At 39.1% G+C, this 15,172-nt stretch overlaps 1 pseudogene; it reads left to right on the top strand.

Moving 5' to 3' along the window:
• LOC105304405 overlaps positions 1-587 on the top strand; it is a 1,275-nt pseudogene extending 688 nt beyond the window's left edge.
• Positions 588-15,172: the final 14,585 nt, after the last annotated feature.

A 15,172-nucleotide genomic window follows, 5' to 3' on the forward strand; every position in this document is an offset into this window, starting at 1 on the left:
AATTGGGACAATATGGAGATCCAGCACCACACTTTTTACAACAAGCTGCGTGTGGCCCCCAAGGACCACCCCATGCTGCTGACTGAGGCCCCCCAAACCCCAAGGCCAACCACAAGATGACTCACATCATGTTCAAGACCTTCTATACTCTAGCCACGTATGTGGCCATCCAGGCTGTGCTATCCTTTTACACCTCTTGCTACACCACTGGTACTGTTAAAGATTCTGGGGACAGGGTCACCCACACTGTGCCCATCTATGAGGGGTATATCCTTCCCACATCATCCTGCGTCTGGACCTGGCTAGTGATCACCATCAGCAACAAGCAGTTCTGGCATCCAGAGGCACTCTTCCAGCCCTCCTTCCTGGGTATGGAATCCTGCAGCATCCACAAGACCATATCCAACTCCATCACAAAGCACGACATTGACATCCAGAAGGACCTATATGCCAACACGGTGCTATCTGCTAGGGCCACCATGTACCCCAGCATTGTGGACAGGACACAGAAGGAGATCATGGCCCTGGCCCCTGGCATGATAAAAATCAAGATCATCGCTCTGCCAGAACACAAGTATTCCGTGTAGATTGGGAGCTCCATCCTGGCCTTGCTGTCCACCTTCTAGCAGATGTGGATCAGCAAGCAGGAGCGATGGGTCAGGCCCCTCCACCACCCAATGCAAATGCTTCTAAATGGACCATGAGCAGATGCACAGTATTTGCTGCATGAGTCCATCAGAAGTATGAATTTTCCCTGGCAAATGTATATATACCTCATGCTAGCCTCATGAAACTGGAATAAGCCTTTAAAAGAAATTTTGTCCCTGAAGCTTGTATCTGACAGCAGCACTGAAATGCAGGCCTGGTAGCTTATTTTGACTTTGTATTCAAGTTAACTGTTCCCTTGCTACATGTTTACTACTCTGTACATATCTTTGATTTAAGCCCCTAGAACACACTGCTTAGTCACTTGATGACTGAAGCAAGAACATGTTTATGCAAGAGAAGACCAGGACCTGGATAAGGATCTGTGAGACCACGCATTTCTAGATTGGTGCAGGGTATTAATGTGCAAGAGCCACCTACTGCAGGATTTCTCTAGAGGCTGACAAGGGTCCTGAATCATTTCTGTCCTGCCAGTCTGAAGGGGTTGGGAAGGTCCAAGCATTAGGACTCATTTTCCTTTCTTACCTGACGTTTTCCTGCTAGAACACCAGGTTCTCATTTGCCTTGAGTTGGAAAACAGTTTGCATTTGCACCTGTAAATTTATTCATCCTTTTAATTTATGTAAGGCTTTTGTCCATAATTCTCCATTCTTTAAGAGAGGACAACAAATTTTGGTTTTCTACTGTTCTGTGAGAACATTAAGCCCCAGCAACATATCATTGTGACACAAATAAAGGGCTGTGGTAAAAAAAAAAAAAAATCACAAGACAATAGATGATCCCTAAATTAATTGAGAGATTTAAATTTATGGACCAAAAGAATAAAAATCACACATTCCCTTAGGAAATGAAGTGCTTGTCCATCTCAAGAAAAGCATATTTTATCCAACCTGATGAGGCCAGATTTTAGTACTGCTAACTATGTCATGGTGAGTGTATTAGTTTCTTAGGGCTGCTGTAACAGATTACTGCAAACCTAGTGGCTTAAAATAACAGAAGTGTGTTCTCACAGTTCAGAAAGCCGGTAGCTTGAAATCAAACTGTCAGCGGGGCCATGTTTCCTGCAAAGGCTCTAAAGAAGAATTCTTCCTTGACTCTTCCTAGCTTCTGGTGGCTCTCAGCAATCCTTGGAGTCCCTTGGGCTGTAGCTGCATCACTCCAACCTCTGACTCCATTGTCACATGGCCTTCTTCCCTATGTGTGTTCAACTCCCCATCTTGTAAAGACACTAGGCACTGGATTTAGGCCCGCCCTAATCAAATATGACCTCGTCTTAATTAGTTACACCTGCAAAGACCCTATTGCCAAATATGGTCACATTCTGAAGTCCTGAGTAAACATGAATTATTGAAGGACACTATTCTAGCTGCTACAGTGGGCATTCTCAATTTGCCAGAGTCACTGCTCTTACCAGATTGATCTCTTATAAGGCTTCTTGGTTCTATTTAAGGGTAGGAGACTGCAAACTGTTTTCCTTCCAGGTCTCCAAACTCCAGTATAATTGGATAATCCACAAACAATGTCTTATTCAAAATAATGTATTAAACGCATATGTAATTTTACTTTCTTTTATTTGCCAAGACATCTTAGCTCTAGATAAGTTAAAACTGACATAGAAACCAGCAAAAGCAGCAATTTAAAACTATGATTCTTTTTGAAAATTTTGACCAAACATTAAGTAATTAAGCAAGTCTCACTAGCCAAAGAGGAAGGTGACTCTAATGTTCAGCCAAACTGAGAACAAATCTAGACCAGTGGTTTTCCAAGTGTGACTCCCAGAACATCAGTATTAGCATCAGCTGAAAGCACCTTAAAAGTACAGAATCACAGTCCCCACCCCAGACCCACTGAATCTGAATCTTCATTCTGAATCTGAATCTTCATTCTGAATCTGAATCTTCATTCTGAATCTGAATCTTCATTCTAACATTATTCTCCAGATGATTCATATGCTATGTTCTAAAACTCTGATGCCAAAAGTAAAAGAGAAGTTGAAGCCTCCCATATAATTCCAGACTTTCTGGCAGGAATGGGTATTTGTTTTGCTGAGGGCTGATAGGGAATGTTAAACACATACACACAGGCACATACTGGTCCTTTGCCTTCCCACAGAGTGTCAGCAGCTTTCCAAATGAACAAGCTGTTTCCATGACATCAAACCCTTAATTTGAAGCAGATATACCAACCATCCAGGAGTGTGATAGCACAATGCACCATTTCATATATATTTTGTGTTCTTGGTCTCAAACATCTCCTCCTTGAAAAAGAAACCCTTATTAAAAAACTAGTATTTAGAGCAATACTTTAATTGACAAATGTGTCACCCTTTTTTTCTCCTGTAAGTAGGGCACTCTGAGAGATTCTGTGTTAAATCTCTTGTCATGGTTAATCAATCTGAGATAATAACATGAATGACTAGTAAAATAATTATACTGCTTTGAATATATATTCTTCCCTTCAAGTGAATGGTTTCCTTTCGCCCACCTCAGTTCCAGGCCATTTTATTCTAGTATATTCTTAAAGTCAATTTCTTCTTTACTGTGAACATTCATTTTTCTCTCACTCCTCTGAACAAATAATGAAAAAAATCCTCCCTTTTGCAGCATGTGTACTTAACATCCTGACATGAGAGAGACAAACTCAGGAATGTGACTACAAGAAATTCATTTGCATAACAGCAGCCTGGAAAGATAGCGAAGCAAGTCCTAGCCTCTCCCTAAAAAACCCTCCCTTAAACGTTTATCTCCACAGTTTTTAGAAATTAATTTCCTCAATCAACAAATTGAAAGGGAAACCATAGTGTGTTTAATGCCAACCAGGTTAAAAATAGTCAAGTCTATCCTGCAGGGAACAGACCAAATTCAAAAGTGAAGAAAGGAACCACATGTAAAGAGGGCGATTAAATAAGCACATACTCAATACAGCTCGCAGGCGCAGAACTACAAGCTCAGATGCAAATCAACTTCACTGTGGAAAGTTCAGCCAGGAGCTGTCAGAAATTCTTCACGGCATTTTCTAGCCCATGACACTTACCAGGCTTTCGCCCACCTGCTCACACACCACGTAAAATGTGAGAAAAAGAGAGCGTTGCTTGAATGCATAATTCCCAAACGCTTAAGGCAACGATGTCTGAATTTAAGGGGTTTCAGCCTCTTCCTTGTTCCTATGCTCCTGGGAGTCAGCCATTCAATCCCAGGGCTGCAGGGTATGAATCATTGCCGTAAATCACCTTCGATTTCTAAATATATAAGGAGAGTTTAGAGGAAAAAAACAAGGTGACATTCTCTCCACAACCTTCAAGAACTGGCTGTGTGACAAGAGCCAGCGCCAGGGGAACCTAGCCATCGGAAGGAAAAGACAGCCCAGAAAATCCCTCTGAGACACACGGAGGGATAACAGGAAACAAGAGAAAGGAGCTGGGAGTGAAGCAGGGACTAACAAAAGAGAGCTGAGCTTAGAGTTCAACCTCTGCCTCGCTATCATTTACATTTTTCAAGCAGGCAAATGGGCTGCATTTTCTACATGGGTGATACAACCAACTCTCCCATCCTACCTTTCCAGAAGGAGCTGGCCTGTCTCTATTTTGCTCACCTCGGCATTGAGCACATTGACAGACACATACATAGTAGGAGTACAATGTATATTTGTTGACAGAATGAATAAATCAATCAAAAAATTGATTAATTAATGAAACAAAAAAGGTTCCCAGCAAAGTTCGTCAAATACTATTTTTGGAAAAGCATCATTATAAAATGATACTTGCGTTCTTCTGGGCAGGTGTGGGAAAGAATTCGTTTCCCTAGACAAAATAAAATCATATATTGAAATACAAGAAAAATTTTAAATCTCATTAAAGGAAATGATTGCTTTCCTAATAAAATACACACAATATAAGTTGAAATGTATGTAAGAAATTCAGTCAAGATTGTTTCCGAGTTTGTGTCAATAATTTACCACATTGATAACCTAGCTAAACAGAAAAGCTAGGCCCAAGTTACTGAGCTTCGATCAAGGTCCCCCGGCCCCCAGCTGCTGTAGAATACAGGTCCCCCCTTTGCCTCTGTATTCTACAATAACATTCAGCTTTTCCTGGTTCCTCAAACTCAAGCACACTGTGCAAAGTGACGGTGATAATGAGTAAATTTCCCTGGATAGATGAACCAAGCCGGTTTATGAACCAACATGCAGCACCAATTAACAAGCACATGAAAAATATACTGACTAGAATATATGAAAGAGTCTGGGAAAGAGGCGCGTTTTTAGCATAACCACACACAGTAGAAATCTGAGAGAGAGTAAATCTTGGCAATGTAAAAGGTCTGATTGTCTTGCAGATGCTCTACTATGTGAGGGATCTTAATAGCTCTTATACCATCCTGACTTTCTGCCTATGCCCCATCTGGCATCTGATAACAGAATAGATGGACCTAAACAACTCACACAGCCCACACAGTGGATGGAGAAGGAGAAGCAGAACCCTGTATGGGAGAGGCGGATGCCAAATGCTCCTTCCAGCACTAAATTTCTATTGGAACCTGGATTGCCCAGGCCACGACAGCCTTTAGGCACAAAAGTGGACCATAATGAAGCATCATGGCTTTCCAACCTTCTTTAACGTCTTCTCAAATTCAGGATGTCCCTGAGGGGCACCCCATGTGGGTTCTGCATTTGTCTTCTCTGCTACTCTCCCTAGGGGAGCTCAGCTATGAGAACCACCAGATAGGCCCTTCTGCCCACTGCAAATCAGATAAAGAGGTCACCTCCTCCCTATAACAGGGACAACTGTCGTAACTGCTGCTTGGGCCACACCAGGTATAGCAGATAACAGCCTGTGCCCTGACACTATGGCCTCTTGCTTTCACCTGTCCTCCCATTGCCAGGACCTACAGCTCTGTACTTGAGGGCTTTCTCTCAGCCTGCACGAGGGGAAGGTGAAGAGTGCAGAGGAGATACCCCAAGAGCAATTCTCAGCCAGTAATGATTGAATTGGAGGATAAAACCTTCAGCTTCCCTGTTCTTTGGGTGGAGTAACTTTGAGAAATGTTTTATATTATCTCTCAAAGGCCGCAGTAAGATTGAGCTTCAGTGAGCCACAGCGGTGACCTGCTCAATGGTGTACCCTTTATTGGCATTTGTTACCGAATACAATTTTTGCATTTTGTAACATATGCTTCCTTTCCAAGCAAGGAAACACTCAATTGCTTTTGTTCCCATACAGACGAGTACTGTGACATTACAGTGTCCTATGAAAAAGGAAGTGTGACAGATATGTCAGAACCTGCCTGTATAGCGTCAGGCTTTACCATTGCTGTGAACTCCTGGCCCACTGCTGACTGCCAATATCCGCAACTCTCCACCTGAAAGCTTTCTTTGGCTACCAGAGCCCACTTTGCTACCTGCGACAAGATGGAAATGGCAAGGAGTCAGTGCTCCCAGGAGCAGCCTTCGACCTGACTGGATGAGATAGCTCCGATGCATGTATCCTATACCAACTCTCAGTGTTTCCAGTGGAATTATGCTCTGGCTACTCATGGTGCCATCTTTCTTGGTAACACGCATACCCTTAACTTCCCTAACTCTCCTGCTAGTGCTTTTTTGGGATCACCCTCTGAATTACAGCCACACCTCCTTTTATTGCACTTTGCTGTACTGCGCCTCACAGATGTTGCTTTCTTCTTCTTCTTTTTTTTTTTAAACAAATTGATGGTAAGACCATCCACCAGCAAAAAGATTACGACTCACTTTATATGCCATACTTGCTTTATTGAGGGGATCTGGAACCAAATCCGCATTATCTCTGAGGTATGCTTATAACTATTTGTAGTGGAATCCTTGCCTCAGAGTCTGCCTCTAAGGGAAGAGAGGCTAAGATAGAGAAGAAACCCAATTCCAAATGTCTGGGACTCTAAATGGCAAATAAGCAGCCAGAGAAAGGCATGAACTCTTAAGTCCCCAAATTCCGTTTCCTAAAAAGTTTAGTGTGAAGGTAAAATGAAGCCCTTGCGGTTCAAAGACTTCAGATTTATTGACCAAAAAGTTAAATCTAAAGAAACATTTCTGAGCCCAGTACTAGGCTACCGAAGATTCTCATCTGGTCTGGTCCTTCAGCATTTTCTATTGTGTCTGTTCCAAAGAATCTGATGGGCTTCCTAAAGGAAAATTGCCCAGTCGATCTTATAAAAGCTTCGAATAGTAGTTAACATATACTTAGAAAATATTAATCATTGCACCAATTTCTTCTTCGCTTTTCAAAGTACACTTTAATAAAATTACCATAATATCTTTTATTCCTATAAAAGTAATAGAGGCTCATTCCAGATAATTTTTAAAATATTGAACAAAAAGAGAAAATAAAAGTTCCATCACCAAAGAAATCTACCATTAAATTTTGACGTATTTTCTTCTACTCCTATATATATGTATATATTCACACATATACCTTTTTTGCAAAGTTAAGATCATTCTATATAATAATATTTTAAATAGATATAGTGACAGCTCTCGATTTGCCATTATCATTAGAGCTGGAGACTCATGAATAATATCAAATCAACAAATAATACACCAAAAAAATCATTTTCGTTTTCTTTGTTAATCTCATCCCTCTCCTCTACTTTAATGAAACAATTTTACATAATCTGATTTTTTAACCTAAGTAGACTGATTAAAGTATAATAATCTTTTCCTGCTCTGCCAATCTTTCTAAAAACTGTTAATGAACAGTGAACTGGTCAATCAGCAGGTGAGAGCAGAGAAAAGGGACAAGGTCCAAGTTGATGGAGACGATAACTAACCTCAGATAATCAAGGCTGATTGTGCATTCACTTTCCCATGAAAGTCTAAAGCTGTGAAGGACAATTACCAAGTGCATTAAGTGGAGAGAGTTCTATGTTGCTTCTTTTGTCATCTCTGATCATCTGTAGAGCTGGTACAGACCTCTTTCTGGGACTCATTTGTAATCAATACAGAGAAGGAAGAAGGGTCCCAATAGGTGTGCCCCTGAATTTGGTGAAAGGTTGGAAAATATCTCCTCTGAAATAACAGTTAATAAGAGCTAGCATATAAAGAGTAGATGCCTCCCCAACAGATAACTAATCTAAAAGATAACTTCTAAAGACAGTGGTTGCTGATTTCAAAAGAGAATGATTTGCTAAATTTCATAAAGAGGTTTCGGTTCTTTCCTAAAATGAAATTTAAAACATAACTTCTCGCAGATAAACCAGTCTCGGAAACTAACTTCTTTGAAACAAGGAAGTTGATAAAGACAGAAAATTGTGATAATTGAAAATGGAGGGAAGAAGAGGGCTGTGATAAAAACTAACACTGAATACTATGTGTACATTTGGGGTAGGTACTTTAAATCGGTTAAACTTCAAACCCCTCTATGAAATGCACTTTATTCTTTCCATTTTATAGATGCAGAAACATAGGACTCAGAGAGATCAGGTAACAAACAGCTAGTACATAGAACAGCTGGCATTCGAATCCATAACTGCCTTATTCCAAAGCGTCGGACAGTAAAATGTCAATGTTTATCAGAAATATTTCTGGCAAGAGAATGCCCTGATTCTGGTAACCTGTCATGGTTATATAGACCGAAATACTTTTACAACCAGCTACAAAATTTAACGGAAGTATTCCCTAAGTCCATTCAATTTCTATTTCTTACCCAGAAAACATGTGATGTCGTCTCCTGAATGGGAATCCCTGGTATAAACTACTGTGAGCCATTATCTTGCCAGAGATAGTTCTTAATGTAAACTGGCAATTTATTACTTTGATTAGTGTAGAAAACACTGGATTTGTTACCCAGCAACTATTTACTCCACTTTATCTTCCCTGGCTTTATTCTTTTTAACGGGATCTCTAAAACCCTCTCTACATGGTCATGTGCTTCACTAAATCAAACATAGGAATCCCACTCCTCTAACCAGGGAGTGTTTTAAGAATAGGCATATAAGGCAATTCTGACCAATGAAAGGAGAGGGAAAGTATGCTACAGGGCTTATGGGAAAATTCCTTCATTCTTAATGAGAAGCACACTGAGTAACACTTCTTAAAGAAATCACTAATTTTAAGTCTGAAGCAGAGAATGTACAAAGTAAGCCAGGGACATCTTGTTTTCTCAGAAAGCAAAGTAGCTTTCAAAGGTGAATGGAGTCATATCAAAAGGATACAACAGTCACTAGGAAGGGTCTCTCTCCCCCTGACTAGAATAGGGACAACTTGAGTATCAAGAGAATAGGAAGTATAATTGATTGAAACCTTTTGAATATATAAGAATCCATGAGCTCAAGATAATATTTTTAAAAAGAAAGTCAAAACAAACTCAACTGTCAACATTACACCAAAGTCTTACTTTGAAAATTGGTAATTAAAAGTTAAGAGTCAACCATTTACATATCTTGCCTTTCTAGTACTTCAGGATAACCTAATAGTCATAGTTGACTCTCCTTTTTCCATAAGAATTTCAGCTGATAAATATTTTGTTAACACTAATGACATAATTGATTCAGGCAACTATGTTCAGTGGAAGCTAAAGTCATTAGATAAAAAGGTTAATGGAGAACTGTATAGTTAGATGAGTGTCAACGTATCAAACCCCAAATTAGTTGCTAGTTGCAAGGAAGCTGTTATTATAAAATGTTATTTTATAATTCACAGATCAGGCTGAAATTCCCTTACTTTGCATCATTATAATGCAATCAGACATTATATGACTTAAAATAATATAATAACTATACAGCACCACCTATAAAGTATTTCTTCTATTAATGTTGGATCTGAATCTATACAACTCTTTAGATCTAACATCTAATTTGCAGGAAATATGAAGGTCAGAAAAATGCTTCAAAGAAACAACCGAACAAAATCTGAATTTGAGTCATTCTACAGGACAACGGTGCTGGGCCCTTCAACATTCAATTTTATTAGAAAGAGGAGGAAGGTAATGTTATAGAATCAAAATAACAAGAGATTTAGGAGATATAACAATAATGTGTAATGGCTGATCCTTGACTGGATTTTGGTTTGAACAACCAGCCATAAAAGACATTTGGGGGAAAATTGTGAAATCTGAATATGGGCTAGAACACTAAATGGTATTAAGGAATAATGATTAAATTTAGGTATGATAATAACAAGGTGATTAGTTATGGAAATATCCTTATTTTTCAGAGATGCATTCTAAAGAAATTTCATGTCAGTAATTTAAAATTTTTCATTAAAAAAATAGATGAGGCAAATATGCCAAAATGTTAACAATGACTAGAACTATGTGATGGATATGGATAATTTATATTATTTTCTCCACTTTTATGAGCAATTGAACTTTAAACAGTCCAAAAAAGAGTGATGAAGAGGTCCCTGTCTACTGGATATTAGCCACTCTGAATATGATCCCAGAAATTGAGGCAGCCATCTTGACACCATCAGGAGAGCTAACCCGAAAGGAAAAACTGGCATGCTGAGGATGGACGAGCAGGAAGATGGAAAATCTGGGTCCCTGATGACATTGCTGAGTCACTGGATTACCCAACTCTGAGAACCTAATGGGCTTCTTAAAATGTGAGGTAATACATTTTTCTTATTATTTATGCCATTTTGAATTATATTCAGTTACTAATAGCCAAAATATCCCAACTAATACAGTTACCGAAAATCAATTTCCAAGTACCCTGTTGCCACTTCTTTGAATGCTTTCCTGCAGTTACTCTCATGCTTGCTCCATCACTTCTTTCAGGTCTCTGCTAAGATGCTACTTTTTCAGAGAACCCTAGCTTGACCACTTTGTATAAAACAGTGATCTCCCTTTGTTCAGGGTATATTAAAAAAACTGAAGTTCCTCAGCAAGTTGAAGACTGGTCCTGGGATCCCGCTAATGTACAAACACCTTAAACCATCCAGATAAAAAACAGTATTCTCTTTTAAATGTTCATAATTTTTAATTTACTCATTTCTTTTAACACTTATTCACGTCATCAAGTACTGTCTCTCCCATGTAGCAGTATGCTGAAACCAGTTTTTGCCAGCCAGCTCTTGAGAACCAAATGTGCATCTCTCCCTAACTCTGCTTTCAATGTTGTCATGTTGGTAACCTGAAATGGGCCACAGTGGGTGTATTTACATTATAGAAATCAGCAAATGCTACAAGTGAGGGCTCTCTCCCTCTACCAGAGTGCTAGCTGTTCAACATTTACCACCACACCACGATTCCATGTCTTACTCAATTTTTTTGTTCCTCAGACTACACAGTATTGTGCCTTTTATTTGTTAATTCAACAAATATTTATTAAAAGCCAACTATGTGGTCAGGCGAATGGTCCCAGCTCTTGAGACTGCAACAGTGAGTAAAACAAAGTCCTCTCTCTTTAGAGCATATATTCTACGGTGGGAAATAGACAACAACAAATAAGCAAATAAATATATACAATGTCAGGTGCCAAAAATGAAAAATAAAAGTAGGGTAAGACAGTAAAGAGAGATCGGGGTTAGGTGAAGAGAGACTGCTATTTTATACAGGGTGGCCAAGCTAGGCCTCTCTGAGACATTTGAACAGACCTAAATAAGTGAGGGATAAGGCCATTTGAGTAGCTGCAGGAAGTGCATTTGAAGAAGAGGAAACAGCAACTGCAAAGACTCTGAGCTGGAAGTATTACCAATGTCTTGGAGGAGCTGGAGCTTCAAGAAAACCAAAGTGATAAAGGGAAAAAGTAATAGAAAATGGGGTCATAGAGGTAATTAGATCAGATCATAGAAACCTTGGTAGGAACTTTAGATGTCATTCTAAGTGTGATGGAAAGCCAATGAAGAGTTTGGACTGGGAAAGTGACATTATATCTTGTGTTTTAAAGGGATCATTCTGGCTGCTAGACTGTAAAGGATTAAGAGAAACAGCAAGGAGACTAGTTAGGAGGTTACTGAAGTGATCTAGGTGAGGTATAACAAATAAGACGACCACATTCAGTTACTAATTTGAACATGGCACAATCGGGTCATTTACAAGGGGGTGCTATTCATGAAATAGACCTAGAGTAACTCTTGAGAGCTGTAGGCAGATGTGGGGATTCCAGGTCTCCTAGCTGAATACTGGAGCAATAGGGGAACAGAGCCTCCTCTTACATAAACCTGCCCAAGCATGCAGCCTTGCATCCACTTGGGAAAGGACACATGCACATACTCACAGGCAGACAAGTAGAATCCCGATGCCCCTCTCCCTTTCCCCACCTTCACTCCTGAGCCACATCCTAGGTTACCTAAGCCATCCAGAGGGATTAGCCATCCACAATCCCAGGATTAAACACATCAAATGATCAATAATATGCTGATATAAATTTTTTTCATTTTAAAGTTGCTAAGACAGTAGATCTTAAAAGTTGTTGTTACGAGAAAAATAAAATTTATAACGACGTGTTTTATTTCAGTAGAGCTATTTCTCTTTTAGGTTCTAAAATTATTTTTTAATTCAAAGACAAAAAATGACACTAAGAATTCTAGCCTTGGAACAGGAATTTATCTGGAATTTCTTTGCAAAATACTTTTACAAAAAGTATCTTTAAAAAAGATTAGGTTAAAAGTAATGGAACCAATCCCAAATTCCACACCTAGGAATTTGCTGCAAGGAACTTTTTAGACATGCACACAAATACTTATACACACGAATATTTACTGCAGTGTTAGTTAAAAAAGAAACTCATTAAAATAGCCTAGATGGCTAAAATTAGAAAAATAGCATAGCTAACCATATGATGAAAAATATGCAGCCATTAAAAACCGTGCTTCAGAAGGACATTTTTTTTCTATTGAATGGCTATATATTATGCTTTTTAAGGGCTATACACACACGCGCACACACACACACACACACACACACACACACACACACATATGCACATACACACACTGGGTTGCACAGTTTCCCCCAAAACTTCGTGTCTACCCAGAACCTGTGAGTCTAACCTTATTTGTAAGTATAGTCTTTGCAGATATAATCAAATTAAGATAAAGTCATATTGGATTAAAGTGGGCCCTAATCTTTATAAGGTGGGAATTTGGACACAGACACACAAGAAAGATGTCATGTCTGGATGGAGGTAGAGACTGGAGTGCCCTGTCTACTAGAACCTAGGAAAGAGACGTGGTGCAATTTTTCCCTCAAAGAGGCAGGAGGCTGCCAATCAGAAAATTCCCAAGGGACCACCAAAGCCTAAGAGAGGTTCTTAGGATTGAGCCTCCCTCCAGCAGGCCTATTTAAGGATACCATCAGTTCATGCCAAGCCTGCAAATGAGGTAGATATATTGGAGTGACATAAAAAAAAAAAAAGACTACCATTCATCCTACTACCAAAAGTGTTGCTCCTCACATACAAGAAAAGCAGTTGGGACCACAATAAAGAAGACAGTCAAACCTATCATGGGCAATCATATTAAAAAACCATCTGTTTTTTTTTCCTGTCCCTCCTCCCAAGTACAGCACCAGAGGGGCAAACACAGAGAAAACGGCAGGAATGTGCATCTCTGTATTCATTATATACTTAGAAAAAAATATTATTTTAAGAAAAGAATGAAGCCACATCCAAATACTCAAAATTCTTAACTGTTTTCATACTATTTACCTCCTCGTTCCCATAAAGGAAACCTTGGAATTGGGAGAGTGTTCATTTGAAAAACCAAGAACGTACCTCCTTACATGGATCTTGAATGACCAAAAACCTTTGGTATCAGGAATTACACTTTATAAAGAATGAACTGGATACAGAGTGGGAAGTGTAAAACAATATTAATGCAGATAATAAATAAATGTGTAAAGGTCATCTCAGTAGATTCAGAGAAATTATTTGACAAAATTCAACATCTATTCTTGATTTAGGGGGAAAAACTCAGCAAACTAGGCTTAGAAGGAAACATCCTCAATCCGATAAAGGGCATCTACAAAAATACCAGCAACTAACATCATACTTAATGGTGAATGGCAGAAGCTCAGCTGAGCTAGAGAGAGCTAAACTGTCAGCTGTCTAGAGTAGATGATTCAAGAAAGAAGCCAAAAATGAAAGCAACAATGAAGCCTTTAACCACTCTTTGCAATAGTAGAAGCAAAAGGCTAAAACCAGAGAAAGTACTGACTCCCTCACCCTCAACCCCTGCTTTTTTAAGTTGCTGGTCAGATAGATCAGCATCAATGTTGGGAGGGTTGTCTCTTTCACTGTTTCATGATCCCAAACAAAAGGCTCTTGCAGTTTTATGGACTCTGGCCAGGGGGAAGAAAAGAGGGAAGGGCTAGGCATGGAAAAGTATTAAGTATTGAGAGTGGGAAAAAGTGTCTTCAAGTTCTCCTTTGATCCCCCTACCTTGAAAAAGGAGGCCTTCACAGAGACTCCTGAGGAAAGCCTTGCTCAAAAGGTGCCTGGACTAGGAATGAAAATATGTGTAAGAATGTAGCCAGCCACAGGGATCTGAGTCCTTGACTGTAATTCCCTTTAGAGACTGTAATGCAGTCAGTCTGATGTGGGGAAGGCATTTCAACTGTGGGGGTTGCCGGGCAAAGTCTTTGTAATTGCCTATGAGGAGCCAGGCTCCTCAATGAAAGACTAAATATTTTACGCCTAAGATTAGGAATAAGGCAAGGCTGTACATTCTTACTACTTCTACTCAGCATCATACTGGAATTCCTAGCCAGCGCAATCAGGCAAGAAAAAGGAAATAAAAGGCATATAGGTTTACAGAAGACATAATTGTGTATATAGAAAATCCCAAAGAATCTACAAATAAGTTACTGGAACTAACAAGTGACTTTAGCAAGGTTGTGGTATGAGGTCAATATACAAAAACCAATCGTATTTCTATATTCTAGCAATGAACAATTAGAAAATAAAAATTTAAAAATACTATACGATAGCATCAAATAAACCATAAAATACTTCAGTATAATTATAGCAAAATAAGTGAAGATATATATGATAAAATCTACAAAACATTGATAAAACAAATCAAGGCAGATGCAAAAATCATGAAGAGATATATAGTTTTAATAGAAGACTCAATATTGTCAAGATAGCAATGCTCCCCAAAGTCATCTACAGACAAATACGATCTCAAAAAGAACACACGATTTTTATAGAAATCAGCAAGCTGATTCTAAAATGTTTATGGAAAGGTAAAAGAACCAGAGTAGGCAAAAATAGTTCTGAAAAAGAACCAAGTTGGAGGACTCATAGTACCTGATTAACTGACTTACTATAAATTATCAACATAGTGTGCTATTGGCAAAAGGACAGGCACATAGATCAATGGAACAGTAGAGTCCAGAAACCGACCCAAATATACATGGTCAATTGATTTTTGACAAAAGTGCAAATGAAATTCAATAGTGAAAGAATACTCTATTCAACAAATGGTGCTGGAACATTTGGACATCCACATGTTAAATAAAAGGAAGGAAGGAAGGAAGGAAGGAAGGAAGGAAGGAAGGAAGGAAGGAAGGAAGGAAGGAGGGAGGGAGGGAGGGAGG

This window comes from Pteropus vampyrus, unplaced genomic scaffold, assembly GCF_000151845.1.
Source record: "Pteropus vampyrus isolate Shadow unplaced genomic scaffold, Pvam_2.0 Scaffold339, whole genome shotgun sequence".
Lineage (NCBI taxonomy): Eukaryota > Metazoa > Chordata > Mammalia > Chiroptera > Pteropodidae > Pteropus > Pteropus vampyrus.